Genomic DNA, 20,036 nt, shown 5'->3' with positions numbered 1-20,036 from the left:
TTTTATTTTTTTCTCTAAGTATCCAAGTATCCTATAACAAAATAAAAATAGTATACTATGTGTCGCTCGTGTATTCATAAACTTAAATGTGAAAAACAGGCCAATGACGAGCAGTAATTTTAGTTGTTAAAAATTAAATTACATAAATTTTCTCAATTAACATTCAAAATAGAATGTTAGAGACCATAAAGACAGAAAAAGATCGCAACATTAGCTTCTTAGATATCTCAATCAGTGTACACAATGATATTTTAATTTTAAATTGGTATCAAAAACGTACTCGGGAAGATATTTGTCCTTTCTTTCGGGCCAACCGATGCACCACAAAATCGGTACGATATATGGTCTAATTGATAGACCTATATTATTATCTCTTCGTTCTACCAAAAGAACTTAGAATTTATAATCGACATACTTGTGACCAACAGTTATCCCATTGATCTAATTTTTAACAAGATGCAATCGAGACTGAAAAAATTGTTTTACTAAATTAAAGGAGGTGAAAGGCCTGTCGCAAAAGAAACAACGAAAAAAATCATGGTATTACCATACATAAAAAATGTTTCTGAAACAGTAGCATCGGCAATAGACAAAAATCAGTTTACCATAGACTACAAATGCCTTAACAGACTTAACGGTATTATAAAAAGACACAAGGGCAGGGACCCAATAGATGACAACAATAATGTTATATATAAAATTAACTGCAAAGATTGTGATGCAACTTACGTAGGCCAAACCAAAAGAAAATTAAGAACGAGAGTGAACGAATACAGAAAGAACATCAATAGGAATGCATCGGCTTACTCAATAATCACAGAACATAGAATAGAATACAATCATAGTTTCGATTGGGACAATCCGGAAATTTTAGATTGTGAACAAAATTATTATAAAAGATTAATCTTTGAAATGATTCACATAAAAGCTCAAAAGAACAGCATCAATTTGAACAGTAATATCGAATATCTCGATGTATCTTATTTTGATTTATTAGACAGAATCGAAAACAGTAACTTTCGAGATACACGATGAATAAATGATGTTATGATCAACACTGATAGGACCTTGCGAAAAATTGTTAGCGGAGTCTCGAAGTTCAGTCTATCACGATCTGTCGACAAGCACGCCTTTCCTATCGCCAGGAAAATGTACGTCAATTTCGCCAAAATCTCAAATTGGTATGTAACTCGTCTTTAATTAGAATAACAATCAAGAGTGTAGCGAGTGAAGCAGGAACCGGGCAGGTCGATTGATAGGAACTCAGTGTGTGACATAAAAGCACTAGTATATTGTAGACTGTTTTGATCGTACAAAAGGAGAGATGAGACTGCGAGAGCCCGTGTACAGACCACGTCAACCACGTGTAGAGGATAAGAGAAGCTGTGAAGAGGGGAGACGCCAAGCGTCCGTGTCCAGTGCTGCGAGAGTGCACTCGCAGGCGGGAGCGAGTATCGATAGGTCGATACTCGCGAGGCTTCCTCCGCGATGTTATTGGGTTGTCGGACGCAATGTTTGCGAGATGTCCAACAAAGAGTAACAATATACATTAAGAAAAATTGTACAAATTCGATATAGACACACTTACACGATGACAGCTAGATACAATAAATAAAGATCTCCACGAAGAATGGAACCAAATACGCAGTAATAACACAAGATAACAATACAGGACGTGAAATGCGGTTTTATGTATAAACTTTGACTCCGAAAGTTAGAACATTTAGTTAACTTATGTAATATTTGAATTAATATGTAATTAACTTGTAAACATCAGAATATTTTGTATATAGCGGCTGAAGAAGGCCTTAGTAAGGCAGAAACTAGTCCCGCGTTATTTATTTCGAATGTTAATTGAGAAAATATATGTAATTTAATATTTAACAACTAAAATTACTGCTCGTCATTGGCCTGTTTTTCACACTTAAAAAAATAAAAATAATTTTGTTTAAATATTTAAATATAAACATTTAAATATAATTCATACATAAAAAGAAATATAAATTATTTCTTTAAACGATAGAATTTTCTATTATTACATTTCTATTAGTACATTTAAAATGACTAACCTTTTCTTTTTTAGGAAATAAATTAATTATTTTTTCAGCAATGAACTCTTCACGTTCAAAAGTAACTCTATAATGATACATAAAAAGGCGTATTTTTTATGCATTTTTAAAAATATATATAAATAATCTTATAATAATAGTAAGAAAATATTATAATAACCGAGTGTTACGTCTGGCGAGAAAATTTTTACTTTTCCGCGCCATCCGTACTAATAATAACCTAATCAGAATCCGGAAACATCCTCCGATCAATTAGATAAATCCCGCATCAGTCGATATCGCTCGATTTCAAATCTCATACAGCTTGGCTACATCGTGCCGCCCCCTCGACGCGCAACACCCGCGAGCGTCCATCGGCGCGAGACAAACATCGTGCGCGCCGACCCCTCGGCTCGCGACCCCCTCTGATACCAGCAAGCTCCGCGCGTTGGAATTCTATTCATCTTTCCAATTTAATACGAAATATTAAGAATGGCAAATTTATTATTATCTAAGCGTGATCCACTCATGGACGCTTCCCACTGCTGCACCATGCAACTCAGATTGAAACAACTCTAAAATCACGGCCAATAAAAATGCCAAATAATTTTGAATCAGTTAATCTCCTACGAACGATAATTAAACCTTAACTTTTTATACGTAAAACTATTGCATGTGCTTGGCGCTATCGCCTTGTACACTCTCAATTCTAATATACATTCTATTAAATTCTATTAATTTTCTGAGCACTGGATTTCGCGTCGGGGCTTGGTATGCGGTGCCCCCGCGAGTCGCGGTCCCCGGAGAAGTCTACAAGCGCTCGCGCGATATAGGCACAAGCCGCGCGGTCGCGGAACGGGGCGGGCTTCTAAGGGCCACACGTTACGAAAAACTATCGCTCCGAATTTTCCGCGAACCTGAGGAATCGTCCCGCGACACCTTTTGCCCATATCCTTGCCTATATAAGGAGCGAAATCGGAGCTCGAAATTCAGATCAGTCTTGTTGGTCGAGTGAGATTCGCTGCCATCGGCGACCACGAACGTTCAGACCTCCAGGTACGATCTCAGCGACGGGAGGGTTTTACTCCTGACGAAGACGTTGGTCTTCGGGGTGGCCCCGGTCGGATCGCCTCTTTCCTCTCCCTCCTTTCCACCAGAGATCCTGAGGGTTGAACCTCACCTAGCACTAGCTAGAGTGTGGCCTCACTCGTTTCTCTGCCTCCCTCCTTCTCCTACGGCATCGAAGAAGACTCGCTAACGCGACTCTTCGACGTCTCCTCTCTCTCTCTCTTTCCTGCGGCGTCGAAGAAGACTCGCTAACGCGACTCTTCGACACCGTCCTGCTTCCCTTCCTAACCCGTCGAGGAAGATTCGCTAGCGCAACTCCTCGACGCTCTCACCGTCCCCTCTTCTTCCATATAATTTCCACCTTTAAGGGAGGCGTTCTAACGGGTGACCACTCCCAGCGGATTCGTCACTCGTTACATATACTCGATCACTAATCTATGTCACTAAATTTCGTAGATCTTCTATATCGAGTTCTCTCTCTCTCTCTCGCGTTAAGATCAGTAAGTTACCTGTTCATATACGCATTAACGTGGCAATCCTTCACCCATATTAAATCTACCATGCCTCGCTCGAAGCACCTATGGGCAAACGAAGGGCTCACCGCGCGTACTCCGGCGGCAGAAAGCGCTTTTTCCGGAAGATGATAAGGGACCTCAACTCTGCGGGCGAGTTTGACCCATCGGTTTTCCCGCCTCCGCGCCTCAGCCCCTTGCCCTCCCCCAGAGAGGTGGACGAGGCTCTGAGTTACGACGACTCGCCTACCCAGGAAACCGCCGGAAACCTAGAGGACCACTCGCCCGGATCCCCGTGCACCGCTAACATAGTCGTCTCCGGAGAAACCCCAGCCAGGGACGATAGAGCTGACGGGAGGCCGCGGGCTAGAACGGCCAAAATATCTCCTGACCCCGCGCCGATTCGGGTCCCGACCAGGCCGTTGCCTCTCGGGGTGACCACATTGAAGCCGGCCAGACCCAGCCTCGCACGAAGAGGGCCCCGAATCATCGGAGACATCATGGTCCCCTTTAAAGTCAAGAGGACCCCGTCGGGTTACCTCATTTTTCACTTAACTCGCACTTAAGACAGGTGTCTCTACCTCAATGTACCAATAGTAAATATATACATATTCAGTTTAATTATTACACGCTCTGTCGTTCATTTAATCCCACGCCAAGCTCGAGCACGCACGCTACTCATCCAGTAGCGTTAATAAAATGCTACTACATTTTCTAAACCTACTAATAATATATCTTTCTACAATACCTCTTATTTCCCATACAAGGAATTTGTCGCGTATCCGGCCGTGATATCACACGATTCGGAGCCGCGACTGGTGACAGCTGCCTTAACTCCAAAACTAACCAACGAACCAGATCTACGTCTCGGGATCGCAACCCTCGCGAATCCGCGGACGTAACACCGAGCATTTAAATTATCCTTTAATTCATGATACATAATATCAGCCAAAATGTTTCGATGTTTTTCATCTAATTCCTCTTGGAATTGATATGCAGATAAAACGGAGTAACTTCGTACTGAATTTTTTAAAATACGTTCTAAATACTATAATTAATTAATTATATGTTACGTCTGGCGATAAAATTTTTATTTTTCCGCGCCATTCGTACTAATAATAGCCTAATTAGAATCCGGAAACATCCTCCATCCGATAATTTTCTCTATCATTGCACTGTATGCAATAAAAATTTGTCATGCAATTCAACATATGTTTCGAGACATATGGAATCTGTGGGTCATAAAAATAAACTTAAAAAAGAATTATTAGAAAACAGTGATAAAATATCGCAACAAAAATATAAAACATTTCAGCCACAATGGTTAGAAATTGATGAATATAAATGTTGGTTACGCGAAGTGGCACATAATAAAAGTTTATTTTTATGTTCAATTTGCGATATATATGGAAGTATATCAGGTGGATTATTGCATATTGAATGACACGCAGAATCCAAAACACATTTAGATAAAATTATAAATTTTAAAAAGAAACAATCTAATGAAAAATCATTTATATCAATAAATGAACATAACGAATTACCATTTGAATATCATAAAAAAGAAGCTGAAATGAGATATGCAACATTAATTGCTACTCTCAATATTCCTTTTAATAATACAAAACACATCTTAGAATTTTTTCAAAATTTATCAGATGATCTACATGTGTTGAAAAAATGGCAATAGGTCGTACAAAATGCAGAAATGTTATTACAAATGCAATATACCCAATGATGAGAGAACGTGTCGTGGAGAACATTCAGAATAAAAAATTTTGCGTATATATAGATGAGACGTCTGACATTACAAATGATAAATGGATGACATTTCTCGTAAGATACGTAGATTTCGAGAAATTAGATATTCGCACGCAGTTAGTAAAGTTGATTGATATAGATGCCAAAGATTCCAGCCATGAAAAGTTAATTAACGCATTCAAATGTGAAATGTGGCGATTAGAGATACCATTTTTAAATATTGTTGCCTTGTCATGCGACAATGCGTCTGTTATGACTGGGAAACAAAAATCATTAAAAAAAAAATTAGAAGAATTATGTCCAAATTTAATAACGTTTTCGTGTCCTTGTCATTCGACAGCGTTAGCAGCTCGTGCTGCATGTAATAAGATACCAGATGTTTGTGACGATTTAAAAAAAAAAAATTGCTAAATATGTTAACAGCAGTCCAAAACGTAATGCTATTTTCCGTAAATTTTCTTTTAGTTTTGAAAATAGATATTTAAAATTAAAAAAATTATGTGAAACACGCTGGCTTTCCCGCATTATCAATGCGTAGATAGACTTCTGCAATCTTGGCATACGATTGAACTTTTTCTAACTGAGCAAGTTATCAGTGAAAAAAGTAAGTCTAGAGAAGAATTATTGATTATAATGCGCAAAGTCGATGTAAAAGCGTATTTTTTATTTTTTAAATATATCTTAAATGACTTTAATGAATTCAATGCATTCTTTCAAGCAACAGAAACGCGAATACATATGTTACATTCCAAATCAGTCCAATTTCTTTTTAAAATTTGCAAACATTTTTTGAAAAATGAACTGAAGAAATCTTTCACAGAGAACATTATGAACATGGTATTCTCTGAAAAAGAAAATCATAAAGTGTTACATGAAATTACTTTTGGATCCGATTGCAATGAATATCTAAACGAAATAATAATGCAAGGTCACGAAAACGATGTTGCAACAGTTCGAGAGAATTGTGTGACTGCTGCAGAAGAAATTCGCAAAAGGTTACCCATTAATGATTTATTTTTATCAAAGTTAAATGTTTTCCGACCATATATAACTTTATATAACACAGATAGAGAAATATCATTTAAAGATGTTTCTTTTGTAGCCAAAACTATCGGTGGTTTTGAAAAAGATAATGTAAAGAAAGAATGGATTACATTGCCATCAGACTTTACAAATGAGGAAAAGCAAACTCTTTCAATAAAAACGTTTGACGAAATGTGGAAAAGAATTTTGCAATGTCACCACGTTAATAATAAAGATAAATATTCAAACTTAAAAAGTCTTCTGAATGCTGTTCGATGTCTTCCAAATTCAAATGCCGATGTGGAAAGAATGTTTTCGCTTTTAACAGATATAAAAACGAATAAACGTAATAAACTTTCGTCGGCAAGCATTAATGCTGTTTGCGTTATTAAGTCGTCATTAAAAGCAAGAAACAAAACTTGCATAAACATGACGACAAAGGAAAAAAGATTGATTTCTTATGTCGTCTGATAAATTATATGAAAGTAGCGCTAAAACAGACCACAATAATTTAACATTACACACAGTGGATGTTAATGATATTGCTGGTTCTTCGTGGGCAGATTAAAATTACTCGGCGCGCGGCGTCTCCAATTGAGATGTGGTGGGGACGGTCGGGCATATAAGAGAAGCACAACACAGCGCTTTTGCTGTATTTTGTTTCATACGGAAGTCAAGATGCCTCGCAAATCGAAGAAGACGATATCTGAAATTTACGAAGCTGTAAAAGAGTTAAATTTTCCACATGAAAATGAATTTCGACCTCACAATGATCCTGTTTGGCAAAGAACAACGGATTTATTAAATAATGCAATGAATAAATGTTATGTTTATTTATATATCAGCAAAAATAGAAATAATATATTAAACAAATTGCATGGAAATGAAATTGTACTGTCTTCAAAAGACGTTTTAAAAAATGTTTCGAACAAAAGTATTCATTACAATTAATCGATGAATGACCAAAATAATATTTTAATTTCGTTACGCACACAAGTGCATATATCAAAGAACAAGTGGTAAAAGATTGATGCACATGTCGTATCTTATAAGAATCGTGAATACGATGTTTTGAAGCCTGTGTTACGTCTGGCGTCCAAAATTTTTTCTTTTTTCACGCCATCCAATAATATATATTTTTTTAATTAAAGCATTTCTAAAACAATCGCGTTTATTTATGATTTTGTAAAATTCACTTTAATATATAATTAATATATTGGATTCATTCGGTGTGGATATGTTGATTTTAAAATATTAAAATTTAAAGAATGCGCTTGCAAGCGCGCGCGGCTGTACAGCGTTCTCAAACGTTCGGCGACGCGCGGTCGCGCGACGGAATACGGCCGCCCGGCGGAACGCAGTTCTCCCCCCTCCGCCCTGCCCCTGCGGCTCGCCAACGCGTGAGCGTCTACAAGCGTGGGAGCCGGCGCTAGCCGTGTTGCAGCGCCATTTTTCAAACTCATAATCACCCTCGCGCGTTCGGAGCGTATAAAAGGAGCATGCGCGGAGCATTTTTTCGAACAGATCGCTCTGGACAGTCGGAGTGTGCGCTTGACAGGCGGCCAGCCAACGGTAAGACTGGCAGAGGGATCCCAACGACGGGAGGGTTATTCTTCCAAACGAGGCAGCCGAGGAATCGGGATGTCTCCTTCCTTCACTACCTCTCCTTTGTAGGACATGGCAGTTGAATCACACCGAGCGTATGCTTGAGTGCGGCCTCGGCTTAACCTACACTCCTTCTCTCCTTCCTCGTTCTCCTTTCCTCAGATTGGTCGCGGCGTAACTTGCTTGCACCACTTCCTGACATCTACTGTCCACTTCTTTTCCTTTTACCTTAAGGCCCGGTTTCACAACTTTCAGATTAACCCGAGTTTAGCTGAACGTCCGTCAAAATTGACGCCGGCGTTAAACCTGTATGGCGTTCCACAACTCATTTTTAACCGTAGGTTACGTAAACCTATACCCTATTTACTGAAACTCAGAATATATGCTTCTTTCTCCTTAAACGTAAATTGTGATTGGTTAGTTAAGATTTTGAAAAAAAAGAGGGAAGAGCATGCCGATGTAGTCCATTTTACAATAGCCGTAACATAAAGCCATAAAGTTCTAAGGTATATATTATAGTTGAGAGCTTGTTTGTGACCGCATACACGTTCGGACGTCTTCGCCCGTTACTGATACATTTTTCTTGTGACCATCGATTGTATCTTAATCGGTCTGCCGGAATGATCACTGTCTTTCTGTATTTTATTATTGCATTTGTTTTTGCATCATAGTCAAATCGTTCATTTCCTGTTCATCGTTTCCTGTTCATTTATGGTTACTGGGTATCACTCAAAAGGATAAGAAGAAGAATTGTTGTAAGAGCTCGTAAACGGCTGAAGAACTTTTACTTTTGTTCAATAAAAGTTATATAATAAAATAATTGTGATGTCCTGTAAAAAAGAATTGTCCGTGAAGGATAATATAAATAAAAAGCGGCTACCGAATTTTTCAAGAGATGAAAAAATTACATTAGTTAAAATTATTGAAAGCAAAAAATGATATGTATGATATATCATATTTATTCAAAAGTAAATATGATTACGAGATGTGCGACACTTTCACAGCAATTTCATTGGTGCCAGGGTTGTAAACCTCGGTTAAATTGGTTAAACGCCCAAAATCGGGGGTTCATTTTTAACCGAGGCAAGTGAACCTTAACGAAGGTTTAAGGTGGTTGTGGAACGCCACAAATGCGCTAAACTGAGTTCAGCGAGTTAAACTTCGGTTAACTCGAGCTAACCGTGAATTGTGAAACCGGGCCTTAGACGTGTGTTTTTCTCGAGTTGCGCGCGACCTGGCTTCACGCTTGCGTTTGCGCCTTCTTCGCTACCTCTTTTCCTTTCCATGACATATCTCCTAACCTCTCTTCCTTCTTTAAAAAACCCACCGGCATCCTGATTTATTCTTCGACGCTCGAGAACTCAAATTTAAAATTGAACTAAAATGTTTGATTTTTAATCAAAATTAAATCGTCAATCTTAAATTCAAAATCTAAATATTTGACCAATTAATAATTTAATACATAATTTTCATGTACGCTCCTGCTGTTCCTCACGCCGCATTCCTGCGCTCACGCTTTTAGTAGCAATTCTCTCTCTCTAATTAATTTAATATATGGAAAACTGGTAAAAATTAATTTTTTTAATTTTCTTTATTAATCGGAAATTTTTTTAATTGACAAAATGGTAATCTTTTATAAAGCAACATGGGTAAGAAGACCCATCGCGGCAAGACAGGAGGCCGCAGGCGCTTCTTGCGTGCTCTCCGACAAGGATTAAATTCAATCCGTGAGTTCGATCCCTCAGAATTCTGGTCTGAGCTACTTCCTATTCTTCCAACATTGGAGGAGTCACCGGAGCCAGAGCCTTCTATCGCTCCTTCTCCTCCACTTTCCAAACGAGATATCAAAAAATAAATACAGGAATTCAGGAAGAGAGCAGCCAAACCCATCTCAAATTATATTCCTGAGAAAAAACCCACCCGACCTACAAACCCGGCCGTCTACACTAAAAAACACAAAATATTAAAAGTATTGTTACGCCCGGTATAGGCGTGTATTATGTTATAAACGTCTTTTGTCTATGAGTGGCGATGTTCGGGTTGTTGAGGTCTGAAGCCTTGTTTTGGTGACAGACGTGTAGAATAAACGTTGGAGTTTTTCAAAGATTCTGCTTTATTATTTATCGCACGCGAGTGCCTTTTGTGTGAGAGCGCGCGAGAGTGTTTGTGTAACCGACGGACGTAACATTTTTGGGCTCGTCCGGGATAGGACGAGCAAGACGAGCTTTAAACGATTTTTTTTTTAACTATGGCTTTCGTGCATACTCCGAGGAAGGGGATGTGCACGCGCTCCTCAGGAACGATTTCACAATCTCCGGGAGTCGACGAACGATCGAGTGTGCGTTCTACGGGAGATTTCGTCGAGAGGACGACGGAAGATAACATCGAGCGTACAACAGGAGATGCTGAGACTCCGGGCTCCGCGGAGTTGTTGCGAGTTGCGTTGGAGGAGCTTCGTACGATGAAGGAGGAGCGCCTTCGCTTTCAGCAGCATGAGGACGAACTTAATGAACAACTACGTCGAATACAAGGCCAGTCGTTTACCAATTTAAATTCTGCTTCAGAAAATAATATCGGTTTTAAATTAAAGCCGGATACTTATGATGGAAATTCTTCATTGCGCGAATTTCTTTCTCAATTCCGTTTACTCGCTCAAGTAAATAATTGGACTGAAACCGTTAAAGTAGCGGTTTTAGCTTCATGTCTTAGAAGGAAAGCGCGTTCAATTTTAGACGGGATTTCGGAATTGGAGAATTTACAATTTTCTGAATTAGAGTCACGCTTAGAATTGCGTTTCGGAGAAAGTCACTTGTTTCAGTCTTTTTATACACAATTTACTAATAGAAAGCAACGTATAGGGGAAGATATTCCCACTCTTGGAGCAGATCTTGAACGTCTGTCTCATCTAGTCTATCCAGAATGCTCTACGAAAGTACGAGATAAAATCGCATGCTCACAATTTGTTGCTGCGCTTGCGGACGGTTTTGTTAAATAAACCCTTCAATTGGAGGGAGTGATTTCCCTGCGTGCAGCGGTAGAAAGGGCTATGGCCATTAAGGCTATAAGGGAAAATAGTTTTTCTAAATTTTCGGAAAAATCGAAATTTTTGCGGAAAAACACAGGGAGAAAAGATTTTAAAAATAGATACTCGAAAAATGGGAATTTCAAGGAAAAAGTGGGATTTTCACGGAAGGATGTTGAATGTTGGCAATGTGGTTCTAAGGGACATTTTCGTTCAGAATGTCCTTCACTCTCACTTACTGGGAAAGAGGGAAACTTGGAATAGCCAAGTTTTGCAGAGAAATTTTGCAAAGCTCGGCGAAGAAATTAGAGGTTAAAAAAAAGAATTTTCCTGTAAAGCCTTTTTGCGTGCAAAACAATAATTTTTGTTTTCGCGGCTTCGTGGATGATCAGCCTTGTATTTTTAAGATAGATACAGGTTCCGATTTTTCCATTCTTAGTAGAAGGTTTGTTAAGAAAAATAAGCAACAGATTTTCGTTAGAGATTGCAATTTAAAGTATCCTACTGGGGAGGAAGTTCCCGTAGATTTTAAACTCGAAGTAAAAGTTGTTTTAGGAAAGCATTTTTTGGAATTTCCAATGTTTGTAGCGGAGATCAAGGATGATTGTATTTTGGGAGCTGATTTCTTAGTTAAAACTGGTTACGGGGAAATTTTTGTCTCAAGTTTCGGATTTCACCAGAATTAAAAAATTCTTTTTGTGCTCGAATCAGTAATTTTAACGTTCCAGCTTTTCTTTTAGATTGTTTCGAAAAAAATTCTTCTGAATTAGATTCTTCTCAAAAAAAAACATTTTGCGGAATTTCTGAGGGAATTTCAGGATGTCTTTTCGGAAGAGGTAATTGCAGGAAATTGTTCAATCGTTGAACATTCTATTAATTTAGAAAAGAGTGATCCCATTAAACAGACACCTAGACGAATCCCATTCCATTTGCGTGATGAAGTAGAAAGAAATTTAGAAGAGATGAAACGCGAGGGTTTTATTGAGGAGTCTTATAGTCCTTGGGTTTCTCCTGCTGTTTTAGTTAAAAAAAAGGACGGAACTCTTAGATTTTGTGTGGATTATAGGAAACTAAATGCTATTACAAAAAAAGATTCTTTTCCTTTGCCTAGGATTGATAGTCTTTTCGATCGTTTATCCGGAAGTTCTTGGTTTTCGACCCTGGACTTGAAGAGTGGTTATTGGCAAGTAAAATTGCGTTCTCAAGATAGAGAAAAGACAGCTTTTTCAGTTGGAAATTGGCTGTGGCAATTTACTGTTATGCCTTTTGGTTTATGCAATGCTCCGGCGACTTTTGAGCGTTTAATGGAAAAGGTTCTTCATCAAATCATAAATAAAATGTGTTTAGTTTATCTTGATGACGTGATTATTTTCAGTAACACTTTTGAAGGTTCATTAGCTAATTTAAAGGAAGTCCGTTTTCGAAAAGCGAATTTAAAATTAAATCCTAAGAAATGTTCTTTCTTCGGAAGAAAGGTTAAGTACTTGGGTCATGTTATTACGGAGAATGGAATTTCTACTGATCCTGAGAAGGTTGAATGTATTCGGAATTGGCCTGTACCTCGTAATAAAAAACAGTTACGCAGTTTTCTTGGTTTTTGTTCTTATTACAGAAAGTTGGTTAAAGAATTCTCCATTGTTGCTAAACCTTTATTTGTTTTGACCGAAAATCAAAATAAATTTATTTGGAATGAGGAATGTCAATCGGCTTTTCTTAAACTTAAACAGTTCTTAATGTCTTCGCAAATCTTATCTTTTCCCTCTGAAACAGGAGAATTTATTCTTGACACAGATGCTTCCAATCATGGCATTGGTGCAGTTTTATCTCAGAAACAAGAGGATGGGGAAAAGGTAATCGCTTTTTATAGTCGAGTATTGAGTAAGTCGGAAAGGAATTATTGTGTTACTCGTCGTGAGCTTTTAGCAATCATCGATTCTTTTAAAAATTTTCATCATTACCTGTATGGACAAAAGTTTTTAGTTAGAACAGATCATATTTCTTTATGGTGATTATTATCGTTTAGAGAGCTTGACGGTCAGTTAGCGCGTTGGCTGGAACGTCTTCAACAGTATGATTTTGAAGTAATTCATCGTGCAGGGAGATTACATGGTAATGCTGATGCGTTGTCCAGGCGTCCTTGTGCTGAATTTTCTTGCAAATATTGTGAAAGAATAGAGTTGAGAGGAAACGAGGTAAAGAATAATTCTTTAGGGAGAATTGTTTTTGAGAAAGGGGAGTCTATAGATTGGAAGGAGGCTCAATTGGAAGACCACTCTATCGTCAATATTTATCATGGCAAGGAAATTGGTATTCGTCCTTCTCGACAGGAAATAGCTGCTAATGATTCATCTTCAAAAGTTTATTGGACTCAGTGGGATTCTTTGATTATCAAAGATGGAGTGTTATTTAGAAGGTGGATTTCTCCGGATTTACATACAGAAATTCTTCAAACAATAGTCCCAAGAAAATTTATTCAACGAGTGTTAGAGTAAGCTCATGATTCTCCTTCTGGAGGTCATTTTGGGGTGAACGAAACCTTGGCAAAGATCCGAAAACGATTTTATTGGGCTACTTGTAAGCAAGATGTTGAACATTGGTGTAAAACTTGTAAGGTTTGTTTTGCTAAGAAGGGGCCTTTTGAAAAAGGAAAATCTCCTTTTCAAATTTATAATGTCGGTATTCCTTTTGAAAGAGTTTAGATGGATATTCTAGGTCCTTTTCCGATCTCTTCATCTGGAAAAAAGTATTTATTAGTCATAACTGACTGTTCTTCTAAATGGGTTGAAGCCTTTCCTACTGGAAATATTAAGGCGAGTACCATTGCAGAAATTTTTGTTAACCAAGTGGTTTCTAGATTTGGCGTTCCTTTGGAAATTCATACAGATCAAGGCAGAAATTTTGAATCTCGATTATTTCAAGAATTATCTAGTTTATTGGGAATCAGAAAGACTCGTACTACTCCACTTCATCCTCAATCTAATGGTCAGGTAGAACGTCAGCATCGAACACTTTCAAATTTCTTAGCCAAATTTGTTTCTGAAAATCAGAGAGATTGGGATCGTTGGATTTTTCTTGGATTGTTAGCTTATAGATCGTCGAAACATGAAGTTACTGGTTTCACTCCTTCTGAGTTATGTCAGGGTAGAGAATTTAGATTACCTTTAGATCTTCTTCGTGGACTTCCTCCAGGAGAGGATTCGGAGTTAGAAAGAGGATATCTCTCTAGACTAAGGAAAAAATTGGTTTCAATTCATGACGTTGTTAGGCAACGGTTGGAATTGAAATCTCAAAAGTTGTGGTATGATCAAAGGGATAGGCGGTTAACTTTCGATCCTGGTCAGAAAGTTTGGTTATATAATCCTCGAAGAATTCTTGGCAGAGCCCCTAAATTGCAAAATAATTGGGAAGGACCTTATGAGGTCATTAAGAAAATCAATGAGGTAGTTTATTGTGTACGAAAATCGAATAGGCATAAGAATAAAATCGTTCACTTGGATAGGCTAGCTTTGTTCGTAGATAGGTAATCTTTGTGAAAGGAGAGAGAGAGAGAGAGAGAGAGAGAGAGAGAGAGGGAGTTGTGCTTCCCTGGAAGTCCACGCCTGGGAGGACGGGTTCGGGGAATCGTTCTTTCTTTGGAAATTGGGAAAAAAGTTTCGATGTTTAGGGCAAAACGTTGTCGAACTTGTGTCTTCATGGAAATTTTATTGTAAACTCGTGACTAAAAAAAAGTTTTTCTTTGCAGGTTTATTTTTATTTTAAGTGAGATACTCGTTGGAATTTGTTTAATTTCAGTTTTGGGATTCGTGCGAATTGAAGTTTTTCTTGTGAAGAATCGTCGAAACTTTGTGTTAAGAAGACCGCCTTGCCCCGGTTTTTTTGAATCGAGGTTTTTCCGAGGGCCTGAGGGCAAATGCCGAGGCGGGGACATAGGGAGCCCTTAAGGCGTTGGGTCCTCGAGAGTTAATTTCCCCCCCTTGTCCGAAGAATGAAGGAAGAAGTGCTCAAAACTCAAGCTGAAGAGTAAGAACGAGCTACAGCTAAAGCAGGAAGATGACGTCTTGTGGACGAAGTCACGCAGCTACCTTTGCAGCAGCTAGGGGAAGAGCAAGAAGTCGTGAAGATTTTAGAAGTCCTTAGTTGGTTGTCGGGACGACAACCTAAAGAAAGGGGGCAGTGTTACGCCCGGTATAGGCGTGAATTATGTTATAAACGTCTTTTGTCTATGAGTGGCGATGTTCGGATTGTTGAGGTCTGAAGCCTTGTTTTGGTGACAGACGTGTAGAATAAACGTTGGAGTTTTTCAAAGATTCTGCTTTATTATTTATCGCACGCGAGTGCCTTTTATGTGAGAGCGCGCGAGAGTGTTTGTGTAATCGACGGACGTAACAGTATTATCCAATGTCACTCCCAGTTTTTGGATTCAAAGAACTGCCAGTGGGTTCACAATAATAAACTTCAGTTAAAATTTAAGTGTTAAAATTTAATGTAAATATTATCTCTGTATTATTTTTATTTATTTTTTATATATAATATATTTATAATTATAAATACATATATTTTATAATGAAATCAATTCATTCACGGTATTTTCACCCTTCCTGTCAAACTGTTGTAATTAATTATTTCCTTTACACCTTTTCATTTAAATAAATTGATAAAATTATTTCCCACTTAACTATGCTTATAAAATCATTTAAACCTTATCCCACGCTACCGCTCCTAGTCATGCTTCCCAATCTAAATTAAACCAATAAAAATATATTAATGATAATAATTTAAAAACACAAAATAAATAAAACGTTGAAATTGTCCAGGACTAAATTCCGGATTGGTGACAGCAGCCCCTTCAAAAATACAAAAATCACAAAATAAAATCTTAAATAACATTTAATCAAATCCCAAACGTCCGACCCACGCCCGGACGCAACACCTGATTGAATCGATTATATTTATGAGTACATATGGAAAGTGATAAAAATTCCATGTGCTTTTCATTTTAAAAATGCAAAGATTAGTCGCATTTTTGGTGACATTTATTTAAAAATAAAAGGAAAATGTTTAGAGTGTAATTCTGAAATAAATATTTATAATATTACCAAACTGATAGCAGAAGGAATATAGCAATTTACACATCTCAACATATGATATTGTTCATACAAAAAAACGGCAATTATGAGGAAATAAAAGAAAAAATGTAGTTAAAGAACTACATGAAAAATTCACATATCAATGGCGTAGAGACAATGCTAATGAGTTGACGGACTTTGGTAATATGGAACCTGCAAATTTATATTCAGAAGACGTTCTACGGAAAGCTAAGCAATTAGACCGTGATAAAAATTAGGAGTATCAAATCTAAAAAATCCAATCTCATCTTTGGTACAATTAAAATACGGTTTAGAATTTGCTAATTGAATTCACCAAATAAAACTTGATAAATTTTATGTAATGTACTGAAATCCAGATCAAATATTTTTATTCAAGCAGTTTATAAAAAAAGACGAAATTGGTTACATTAGCATTGATGCAACAGGGTCTCTGATAAAGCCTCTTCCAAAAGCAAATGGTTCCAAAGCTGTCATATTTCTTTATCAAGCCGTTACAGTTTTTAATGGAAAAATAGTACCCTTATTCCAGATGACATCCGCAAAACATGACACTAATATGCTAACATATTGGATGAGAGAGTGGCTGCGTTTTGGTGTGTCGTGTCCTAAGCAAGTAGTGACAGATTATTCATTGGCACTTCTTAATGCTGTTGCTCTTTCATTTAATAATACCGACTTACGAACGTACATTAATAATTGTATAAATATCCTATTAGTACCAATGTGTAAAAGTACAATAACTTGTGTGATTCGTATTGATATAGCACATTTAATAAAACTAGTGTACCAATGGCCCTGTTTTCTGCACACACCAGCTAGCGTTAAAGACTTTTTTATTCAATGTGTCAATATTTTATCAAAATGTATTGCAATTACCGAATTTAGGCACCTTTGTACAGATGTGTTAACTATAGCTATCTCAAATTTAGAAGATGAAGAGGATAATAATAACTATTGTTACAGTGCGCAACGTAGGCTTTTTGATATTATTAAGACAGACGTTAAAACATACGACGTTACTGAATCTGATTTGCTAATTAGGTTTAAAAATTCTGAAGATGATACAAATAATACATTTGACAGTGAAATAGATAAATTGTTGGATAAAATTGAAAAAGATAGTAAAAAAAAAATAATGGAACTCGTCCTATTATTGTCTTGATTTTGGAAACTGTCTTCTTAAATTAAGTAAACATTTTGTACTATGGACTGCTATCATGTCTAAAGTAGACAAAACTTTTGCTTTTTGTAAACATGAAAATATTGTTGCTTCTTCCGCTCGCAGCAAAGAGTATTTTAGAGAAATAAAAGGTTTAATGTTTAAAGGTACTAAATTAAATAGGATTGACAAATTTATTATTTTGCATTTAAGATCATTATCTGGAACAATGAAACTTTTAAATGCACCTAATTTTTTACAGCCTGAAACAAAGCACGACACTAATCAATTAACATCAACTAAGAAAAAAATGTTATTCCATAATAGTGATATTAACAACTCTGATACTCTTAATATTGACAACAATATTTCTATTTCTAATCCTGATATTTCCAATGACTCTGATGTGTCTAATTCTGATCTCAATGACACTGTTATGGTTAATAATTCCGATGCAACTTGGAATATAAAAATGCTAAAATTAACAAAAATGATAAGAATACGCAAGTTATTGATACCGAAACACGTACCAATGATGCAACAGATAATTTATTTTTAAACGAAGTAGAATTTTGGAAAGGTCTAAACAAAATAAAAAAACCACGTGGAAAACATTTAACGGTATGGCCAGACGTCGAACATTTACACAAACGATCCAAACTTAGTCACAATACACCTTTCTTAATTAATGGTAACATCTTGCCGCCTGCCAAAATAGGAAAGGAACATATTATGATTAAAATTACATGCCCTTTTGATGCAATTGTACAATGTATTATTGGCGGTTATCGCGATTGGCCAGAATATAATAAATATATAAACGAATCGTGTAATCCAACTTTTAAATTAGTCAAAAGTTTATGTAATACAGGAGTTACACAACAATATATAATATGAGAGCTGTAATTATGAGTCAATTTGTTACTCCGAAAGATAGAATTTTAGATTGCGCTATGAATGCATCATCATTAATATCAAGAAATTTAATGCATAATATACTGTCACTTGAGTTTACACATCAATGTGAAGATTGTGGCTTAAAAAAAAAACATTTAACTCCTGTATTAAATGTAAACTCAATTCCATTTTATAAACAAGGAATGAAAGGATTGCAAGAAGCACTTGAGCAATGTTGCAAAATTACAAATTAGCATGTAACTGCTGTAAAAGCACAAAAGTGAATACAACTTGTATTAGTGGAAACCATATATTAATAGACATCAAATGCCTTGAAAATGAGCAATTAGCGTCGCGACTTGGCTACCCAAATTTCTCCAAACAATTTACTTTGGCAGAATTACCAATCAAAATATATTTCTGTGAAAACAGATATAAACTTGTTGGGGCAATTATATACATTCCAAGTAATCGAATAGGACATTACGTCCCGCACAGCACGTAATATTGCAACAATATTGCAACAATATTACGATGTTGCAGTAATATTACAGCGATATTGTAATATTGCTATGACATTGCAGCAAAATTGCAATATAATAAATCATAGTACAATATTGCTATAACATTGCAGCAATATTGCAATATGATATATCATAATACAATATTGCTATGACATTGCAGCAATATGCAATATGATATATCATAATATAATATTGCTATGACATTACAGCAATATTGCAATATGATATATCATAATACAATATTGCTATGACATTGCAGCAATATTGCAATATGATATATCATAGTACAGTATTGCTGTGACATTACAGCAATATTACAATATGATATATCTGATCATAATACAATATTGCTGTGACATTGCAGCAATATTGCAATATGATATATCATATTACAATACTGCAGTGATATTGCATAAATATTCGAATGCAATGTATCACATTGTAATATTGCTATGACATTGCAACAATATTGCAATATGATATATCATAATATAATACTGCAGTGATATTGCATAAATATTCGAATGTGATGTATCACATTATAACATTTCTATGACATTGCAGCAATATTGCAATATTATATAATAAAATATTGCTATGACATTGTAGCAATATAGCAGTATGATATATCATATTACAATATTGTAGTAATATTGCAGAAATATTATAATGCGATATATCCCATTATAATATTGTTATGACATTGCAGCAATGTTGCAATATGGTATATCGTATTACCAAAGAAGTAAGAAAATCAGGAAGGAGGCTTTTTACTAACCCGTGAAACGGAAGTAGTCTCTTAAGACTCCTAAGATGGCTGCCGAATCATTAAACGCCATTATTTGAACCTCTATTCTTGTGACCTCTACACGGGATTTATGGGTGTTCCAATATAAGTGGCCACCCATCTTTATTTCGTAAACTAGCAGAGATAGACCCAATACATATAATATCAAATTAAATGGTTTGAACTAAATTTTATTGTTAGCACAGTGGTTACTTAAAAAAATTATTTATGTTAAAGAACAAAGAGACATGCACAACTTTTGCATGGTAAAGTAAATATTTTTATATAATAAAAGTTGATTATCATATATTTAAGATCATCTTAAATATTACCTTAAGATGCCATCAACCAATCACAGAGACGTATTAGCATCTTACTTAAGACGATCTTGAAATAAAAAAATCGACTATGGCTTAGTTTACACCGAGCACTTGATACACGTACTAACTAGTAATTTTCTATTAAATTATCTTAATTTCAGCAATAAATTTAAAGAATAGTGTACTAAGCTGGTACAATATA

Source organism: Solenopsis invicta, chromosome 3 (genome assembly GCF_016802725.1).
Source record: "Solenopsis invicta isolate M01_SB chromosome 3, UNIL_Sinv_3.0, whole genome shotgun sequence".
Classification (NCBI taxonomy): Eukaryota; Metazoa; Arthropoda; class Insecta; order Hymenoptera; family Formicidae; genus Solenopsis; species Solenopsis invicta.
The sequence above is the reverse complement of the archived record's forward strand: the minus strand, read 5'-3'. Positions refer to the sequence as shown.